We start from the raw sequence: 8,308 nt of genomic DNA, 5'->3' as shown, positions 1-8,308 counted from the left end.
CTTTCAGGTAGCTATCTTCAGCATATTTATGATACCTCCCCATGATGATTTGTTTCAGAGATGGGGAGGATGAAGGCTTGGGGAGCTCACACAGAGGTGTGGTTCAACCTATCCACCCAAACAGTGCTAATTGGAATCACCCCTCATGAAGAAGTAAAACCTCTGAAAAAATGTCCCAATCTCCAATTCTTGCAGTGGTCCAAAAGGATATTTTAATACATGGAAAATGGTAGGAGAAGGAGGAATACAGCTCCCCCTCATCCTAGTCCCACTACAAGTCTTCCATAAGAGCAATCAGTGCAGTTTTCATTCAGTACCAAGGCTTAAACCTAGACCAGAAAGACTGAGGTGGAATGTATACAGTCACTAAAAAGCAAAGAGGCAGATCAGTATGGAATCTTTGGTATGCAGGAATAGAGCCAGGGAGGACAGTTCCTATCCTTTCACAGGGTATTTTTAATACTTATGCAGATTTGTGCTTTAGTCTGGCAAGATTCCTGTCTATAGGCAAGCAACAATCAAGATACAGCTCCAAAGTAATTCCTTGTGTTGTTCTTTGTTCCTTGTTCCTGACAAGGACCAAGATTACCATATTTTTCGGTGTGGGTGGAAATGTCTGTGTCTTATAGTGCGAATGTTGCCAAAGCCCTGCCCACCCGCCGGCCCCCATCTTTCGGCCTCTGCCTCCCAGCAATTTGCCTCCTGGCAGCAAGCAGCAAATAGCCTGGTTAGCTTCAGCACAGGCTGATTTAGCACAAGCAGCTGATTGGTGGTTGGATTTGCCTCACGGAATACCACCTATCAGCTGTTCCAGGCTGCAGGGATCACCAGCAGCCATTTCCACTGTCGCCTCCCATTGCCGCTGCCACCTATCGCCGCCTCTGTGCACCCCATTTTCAGCCTCTGCGCGCCTCATTTTCGGCCCATTCCAGACGGCGGGGATAGGTGGGGTGCATGGAGGCCGAAAACGGGGTGTGTGGAGGCAGCAATAGATGGTGGCAGCGATCGGCAGCGATGGGCGGTGGCGATCCCTGCAGCCTGAAACAGCTGATAGGTGGTATTCCAGGAGGCAGAGCGAACCACCAGTCAGCTGCTCATTCTAAATCAGGCTGTACTGAAGCTGACCAGGCTGTTTGCTGCAAGGAAGCAAATTGCTGGGAGGCAGAGGTAGATTTTTTTTCTTGTTTTCCTCCCCAAAAGCTAGGTGCGTCTTCCAGTCCGGAGCATCTTATAGCCTGAAAAATACGGTATCCACTCCACCCAGAGCCTTCCCTAATTATCTTCACAACCTTTCCCAGCATGAAAGGTTGGAGATTGGGCAATATTTAAGATATTGCCCACTGGCTGGAAGAGTTGGGGATGGGGGGCACCGTGTTACGGTGGTTCTCCTCCTTTCTCTCTGACCGGTCGCAGTTTGTATTGGCAGGGGGGCAGAGGTCGACCTCGAGGCCTCTCATCTGTGGAGCGCCTCAGGGGTCGGTCCTCTCGCCCCTTTTGTTCAACATTTATGTCAAGCCGCTGGGTGAGATCATCCGTAGCTTTGGGGTGAAGTACCACCAGTATGCTGATGACACCCAGCTGTACATCTCCACCCCAGGCCACCCCAACGATGCCCTTGAAGTGATGTCTCAGTGCCTGGAGGCTGTGCGGATCTGGATAGGGAGGAACAGGCTCAAGCTCAACCCTTCCAAGACTGAGTGGCTGTGGTTCCCAGCATCCCGATATAGTCAGCTGACTCCATCGCTGACTATTGGGGGCGAGTCTTTGGCCCCCTCGGAGAGGATGCACAATCTGGGGGGAGTCCTGGATACGCAGCTGTCCTTGGAGGAACATCTGACAGCTGTAGCCAGGGGGACCTTTTGTCAGGTTCGCCTGATTCGCCAGTTGCAACCCTTTCTTGATCGGGATTCCATGTGCACAGTCACTCATGCCCTTGTCACCTCTCGCCTGGACTACTGCAACGCTCTCTACATGGGGCTCCCCTTGAAGAGCACCCGGAGGCTCCAACTGGTCCAGAATGCGGCCACGCGGGTAATTACGGGAGCTGCATGGCGCTCCCACATAACACTGCTTCTGTGCGAGCTGCACTGGCTCCCAGTGGTCTTCCGGGTACGCTTCAAGGTGTTGGTTACCACCTTTAAAGCGCTCCATTGCATAGGACCTAGTTATCTTCGAGACCGCCTGCTGCTACCGACAACCTCCCATTGACCCGTGCGCTCCCACAGAGAGGGCCTCCTCGGGGTGCCATCAGCCAAACAATGTAGGCTGGTGACCCCCAGGGGGAGGGCCTTCTCTGTGGGGGCACCTACCCTATGGAACCAGCTGCCCCCTGAGATAAGGAGAATCCAAGACCTTGGTGCCTTCCGCCGTGCCCTTAAAACTTTCTTTTTTCATCAAGCCGGGCTGGCTTAACTTATTTTTAAATTTTAAATTTTTAATTGGTTTGTCATTTTAAACTGGGGCCAAATTAATATATATTCTTTTAATTGTTCTTAATGTTTGTGTTGTATGTTTTTATCTGGCTGTACACCGCCCTGAGTCCCTTGGGAGAAGGTGCGGTATATAAATTTGAAATAAAATAAAATAAAAAAATAAAAGATTAATTGAGTAATGAATCTTGAAGAGGGATAAACCACTACTTTTTGTAATATATTATGGACAACCCCTGTTCATTGTCATAGCCTAATGACATTTATTTCATCTTAATCCTAGCCACTCCTAGAGTTGATTTGTTCTTCAGGTTTTTGTGTAGGTTGTCCCCCTTATCCTGACACAATTATTGCCCTGCAAACAATTTGACATGCTTTATCAACCATTTACTTGCAGTTCCCACAAGGGAACCTATACAGGTCTTGCAATCTGCATTACATAGCTGAAGTTAGAGCAAGAGAGGAGTGGTATCTAACCAGCTATAAGTTGAGTCACTATTGTATAAACATTCTATCTCTTACCTATAACTTTACATGCAATCTTCATTCATGGCAAAACCTGTGTGAGGGGAGAACTCTGATCATTTACACAATTGTGCGGTTCCTTAATTTCTCTACTTCAACAATGGTTCGTATAATTTTTTTTTCATGCCTCCTGAAAATCTAAGAATAAGTAAAGTAGCCCTTGGTGTCTATCAATCAAATTGTTTTGGTCCTAACATTGAGGTTTTTGATGTGAGTGGTTCAGCAGGCCATTGGGGGGGGGGGGGGGGTCATACTGCATTGCAAAGTATTTGATGCTTTGCCCTGAGAACAATTTGGCATGCTTCATTGAACATTCCGTTGCTGTTCTCACATGGAAGCATATATGGTCCTTGAAGTCAGCATCATGTAGCTGAGCAGAGCAGCAGCGTCTAATGTTGAAAGGTATCCCTTTATAGTTGTGCCACTTTTGTATATTAGTCAATTAAACAATGGCCTGTATCAGGACTCAAGAAGTATGCCTTCTCTGTTTGGTGCATGTCCTCTGGAATGGTATTGCCCAGAGATAAACATAATTTCTCCATTCTGATTAGTTCCAGAAGTCTTTAAAACGTGGCTGTTCTCCTAGGTCTTGGGGTAGGATGTTTGTGGAGCCCCAGTTAATTGTTTGCAATGCTATATAATGTGTGGTTTGTCCAAACATAGGTTCTTTTGATTGCATTCTATTTTTAAGCATAAGATACCCACAGTTATTTTGGCATTGGGCAGTCTGTAAAATCTTAACAACATCAACAATAATAATGCTATACTAAAATGGAGAAGGAGTGTAAATAGAATAGAATAGAATTTTATATTGGCCAAGTGTGATTGGACACACAAGGAATTTGTCTTGGTGCATATGCTCTCATTGTACATAAAAGAAAAGATATGTTCATCAAGAATCATAAGGTACAATATTTAATGATAGTCATAGGGTACAAATAAGCAATCAGGAAACAATATCAATATAATTCGTAAGTATACAAGCAACAAAGTTACAGTCATACAGTCATAAGTGGAAGGTGGTGGGAATGATGAGAAGATTAATAGTAGTGCAGTAAGAGTTCGCTGGTGGTCAGTGTGAGAGATTGCTGCAAATATGACTGGACTGCTACAGGTCAAAGTGAAGGACAGAATTTGTCCTTTTCTGACAAAAATCTTTTCCTTAAACATGGTGTTAAATATCAATTAAACCAAGAATTGTTAGAATTGTAAAATTATTTTGAAGAGAGGATGGGAGGAACTTGGATTGTCATAATATGGGTCAATCCTTTAGCAAATAACCCTAATCCTTTGTCTTCAGCCTCTCATTACTCCAGACCATAAAGTCTCTGGTTCTTCTGTCCACATGTTTATGCATTGTTCTCACTGTAGAGAGAGATCAAAGAAAGGCAGAATGAGAAATTATTTTACCAATGTGGGTTGAAGTGATTTTATTTGAAATTCTCATGTGTATATTTTATTGTGCATTCTTAGTTTCTGTTACATAGCTCCGGTAAACTAGTATTTCAGTGCATATAAATAGCCATCCAAAATGCGACTGAAAATCTCTCTGTGGGTTTTTAATGCTCATTTTGTTGGATGAAAATTTAATAATTAGAACTTGGAAACTTGCAGCACACTTCATTAGTGGTGTACTCAAATACTGTTTTGCTTGTTTAAGGATGTAATACGTTTTGTCAATTTTTGGCAAGAATATGCTTTCCCTGGCTTGCTGGTTTCCTAATGTATTGTATCTTTAATTCCTACCATATCCTATACAATCATCCTATAGATACTCAGTGGTTTTAGTTCCCCTGTGCCTCTTTTTTCTTTTCGTTTTCATTTGCTTTTAAACTGAGGCAGCTTTTTTTCCTGTCTGTCTGGGCAAACTCAGAAATGCCTTTTCTGTATATTTTGGTGAACATGGTTGCAGAGGTGAGTCCATGGCAGAGTGACTAGCAACCCTTTCCTAATTTTTACATTTCAACACGAAAGGAGATGAGTGAAACAAAAGAAGAAGGAAGTGGTATAGACTTAGTAGAGGACGAACATACTGAGGTCCTCCAGAAATCAGCAGAGGGCCTCCTGTGAGCTTAACCATCTATTAAACCTTCACAGTTAACAATTCCACAATCCTGGTTTGCTGTTCCTGCTAGAAAACATGGTAGACTGAGATCTTGGTGTTGCTGGAGAGAATGGCACTTACCCACATAAGATTTTAAGATTTATGAATCTTAATTCATAAGGAATCTTCCTTATGAATGCTATTCCAAAACCTTTATCTCTTTCTTGTCAATATGGCATAATTTGGAGATAATGTTTCAGACTGTTGTTTTGCTTAAATATTCAGCAGTTTCTTCACTTTCTGTAGAACATTGGTTTGAAGACCAAGAAAAGCCTCTGTCTGTCCTGCCCCCAGACTGGTCACCTCTACAACACAGACACCATAGTAACTATAAATGCCCTGCTGAAAAGTTTAGCTGATGCTGAACAGCTCTCCACAGATTCACAGTATACATTGCATATAGAACAATGATTTGATGGGAAAGTTCTCAATAGAAAATCTTTTCTCCAACCTCATCATAAAAATCATGGTTTAAAATATGCAAAAGAAAACACGATAAGCCTCAAGTGCTTTGGAATAAAGTGCTTTGGAGTAGCGAAACAAACATAAAATACATTTGGAGGAAAAAAGGGACAGGTACTGTATCTTTGAGGCTATGTGCTGCCAGTGGCACAGGAAATATGGTCCAGAGGGAATTAAGGATGGATTCAAAAAAACATCAATTTAGTAGGAATTAAAAGTTCCAGTCAGTGAAAAAAACCGACTTCCAAAACAACTTTTTAGAACTTAAAGGAAAGAACATAAATGTTTTGGAATAGCCTTCGAGGTCCCCAGATTTGTGTATTAATGAAAAATCTATGGGATGATACAGTGCACACAGAAAGATCTAAGATTATTTTTGAGTTACGAGAGTCCTTCTTCATGCTAGGGCTGAAGTCATGGCCTAGCCCTCTACTTCATGCCCGGCATTTTTTGCTGCTGCTGAGTGCCACTATTCCAGGTGGCCTAAATGGATTGTAGTGGTGATAAAAGAATTGTTTCTCTTTTGTTCAGTGTGTGTGTGTGTGTGAGAGAGAGAGGGGGGGGGGGAGAGGGAGGGAGGGAGAGAAAGGGGGGGCAGCAGAGTCAACATTAGTTTTCCAGTTGTAGTGGTAATAAGAGAATTGTTTCTCTTTTGTTTAGTGTGTGCGTGTGTGTGAGAGAGAGAGAGAGATAGGGAGAGGGAGGGAGGGGGAGAAAGAGGGAGTGAGGGAGAGAGAGGGGGGGCAGCAGAGTCAACATTAGTGTTCCAGTTGTAGTGGTTATAAGAGAATTGTTTCTCTTCTGTTCAGTGTGTGTGTGTGAGAGGGGGGGAGGGGGAGGGAGGGGGGAGAAAGAGGGAGGGAGGGAGAGAAAGGGGGGCAGCAGTATCAACATTAGTGTTCCGGTTGTAGTGGTTATAAGAGAATTGTTTCTCTTGTTCAGTGTGTGTGTGTGTGTGTGAGAGAGAGAGGGGGGATGGGGGGGGAGAGAGAGAATGAGAGAGGCGCCAGCAGAGTCAACATTACTGTTCCAGACCAACAATTTATAGATGTCTTAACCAGAATGTATGGGTACTTATTGTATTCCGTTCCTCGCCCCCTCCATAGCAGATTTTCAGGAAAGACAAAAAGACTAAAACAATGCTTACAAATAGGGGGGCAACACTGTATGAAAGCTCACCTCTTCCCTATCCATGCCTCCATAAAGTTCTCTGAATGTGAGAGGGCAATTAGATATTAAAAGCCTCATCTAAAAGCACCCTCTCTCTTTCTGGAGTATTGCCAAAGCAATTTCCAGACAAATTGTTGGAAATTTCTGCCACAAGCAAGTGGGTTACCTTTTAATTAGCTTGCTCACCTGTTGGCCAGGATATTAAAAAATAACAGTTGTACCCGACATCACTATTGATTGATATATTCTGTTAGAAAAAGGCCCTCAGCATTTAAATGAACCCACCCGCTTCCTCTGACTAGTGTATAGATAGGCTACTGTTCCACATTGTCCACTTCTGTTGGGAAGGGAAGGGATGAACTACTACTCGCCTGACATATTAATAGAATTTAGACAGCTGAAGCTTCATGCGTTACAGTATTTCCACACGAAGAAGAAGAATAACTTGATCGGTTAAACATAAAGGAGGCAGACAGATTGAAAGACAAAAACAGAGCATGTCAAATATTGCAATACTGTTAGATTACTGAGAAGTGGAGAAAACGCTTTTAGGATTGCATCTTTGACAGAAATAGATCCACAAACAGCTTCTATCCAGCACCCCATTCCTGCATGTGTGTTGCATTGTTGGTTATATTGTATGTATGCAAGGGAGTGGGACAAATGTTATTTATGTATTTATGTAGTTTATATAGCCACCCATCTCACACAAGTGAATTGCAAAGATTGAAATGCAAAAAACCTACCGCACATAACCCTGTAATTTATTTATTAATTTATTCAAATTTTAGGCCGCTAACTTACCTCAAAGTAATGGTATGTGGGAATGACTTTGGGAGGCAGGAGGAAGAGCCACAGACTTGGCAATGGTCAGGTAACAGGCAGATGAGCCGGCAAAATGAATGAAATATGGCAAAGGTCTCAGAAGGGAGCCTTCTTAGTTTTTTCCAAGTGAGTGGAGAAATATAATTTCAAGCCCGCAAGATTCTGTCAATGTAACTTTACAATAAAGATATCGTTAATATCCTGAGTGTGTTTCTAGTCTGGAGTCTCACAAGATGACACCCCCCCCCCCCAGTGCAACAATAACCCCAGTGGTGGGTTGCACCTGGTTCTGTCCGGTTCTTTAGAACCGGTAGTAAAAGTGGCGGGAGGCTCCGCCCACCCACCCAGACATCATAATTGACGATCTGTGCATGCGCAGAAGTTGCGCGTGTGCGCTCCCGTTGCAAACCGGTAGTAAAGATAAGTAGAACCCACCCCTGAATAACCCCCACTTTTTTTCTAAGCCGCTCAAAGTCACTGAGAGTGAGTGGACAGCCGTATATATTTTCCTAAATAAATTAATAAATAACACTTACTAAAAATGCACACCATTAACAACAGAGCTCATCTACCTGCCTGACTCAGATAGCTGTAGAAACATCCATGTCTTTAAAAAAATCTTGCAAAAAGCTAACAGGGTCCGCCTTTATCAGTGTGGCTTGCCTGCACTGAAGTGTTGACTTTATTTTTAGCCCTTTCAAGCTATAATTTGTTTTTGGCATCTGCTTCAAATTACGTACATTGGTCAGTAATCTAAATTATTGACTTTAAACCAATATCTGGTCAACGTTTG

At 43.1% G+C, this 8,308-nt stretch overlaps 1 long non-coding RNA gene across 1 annotated transcript; it reads right to left on the bottom strand.

The window, feature by feature from the left end:
- Window positions 1-3,848: 3,848 nt before the first annotated feature.
- LOC132710871 (uncharacterized) lies at window positions 3,849-7,745 on the bottom strand. The gene is made up of 2 exons (XR_009621597.2): window positions 7,495-7,745; window positions 3,849-4,319 (listed from the first exon to the last, which is right to left on the bottom strand). It is a non-coding gene; the product is annotated as an uncharacterized LOC132710871 (long non-coding RNA).
- Window positions 7,746-8,308: the final 563 nt, after the last annotated feature.

The sequence above is a fragment of the Pantherophis guttatus genome, chromosome 2 (assembly GCF_059756535.1).
Source record: "Pantherophis guttatus breed Tessera chromosome 2, ASM5975653v1, whole genome shotgun sequence".
Lineage (NCBI taxonomy): Eukaryota > Metazoa > Chordata > Lepidosauria > Squamata > Colubridae > Pantherophis > Pantherophis guttatus.
Note: the sequence above shows the minus strand (reverse complement) of the source record. Positions and strands in the feature narration are given on the sequence as shown.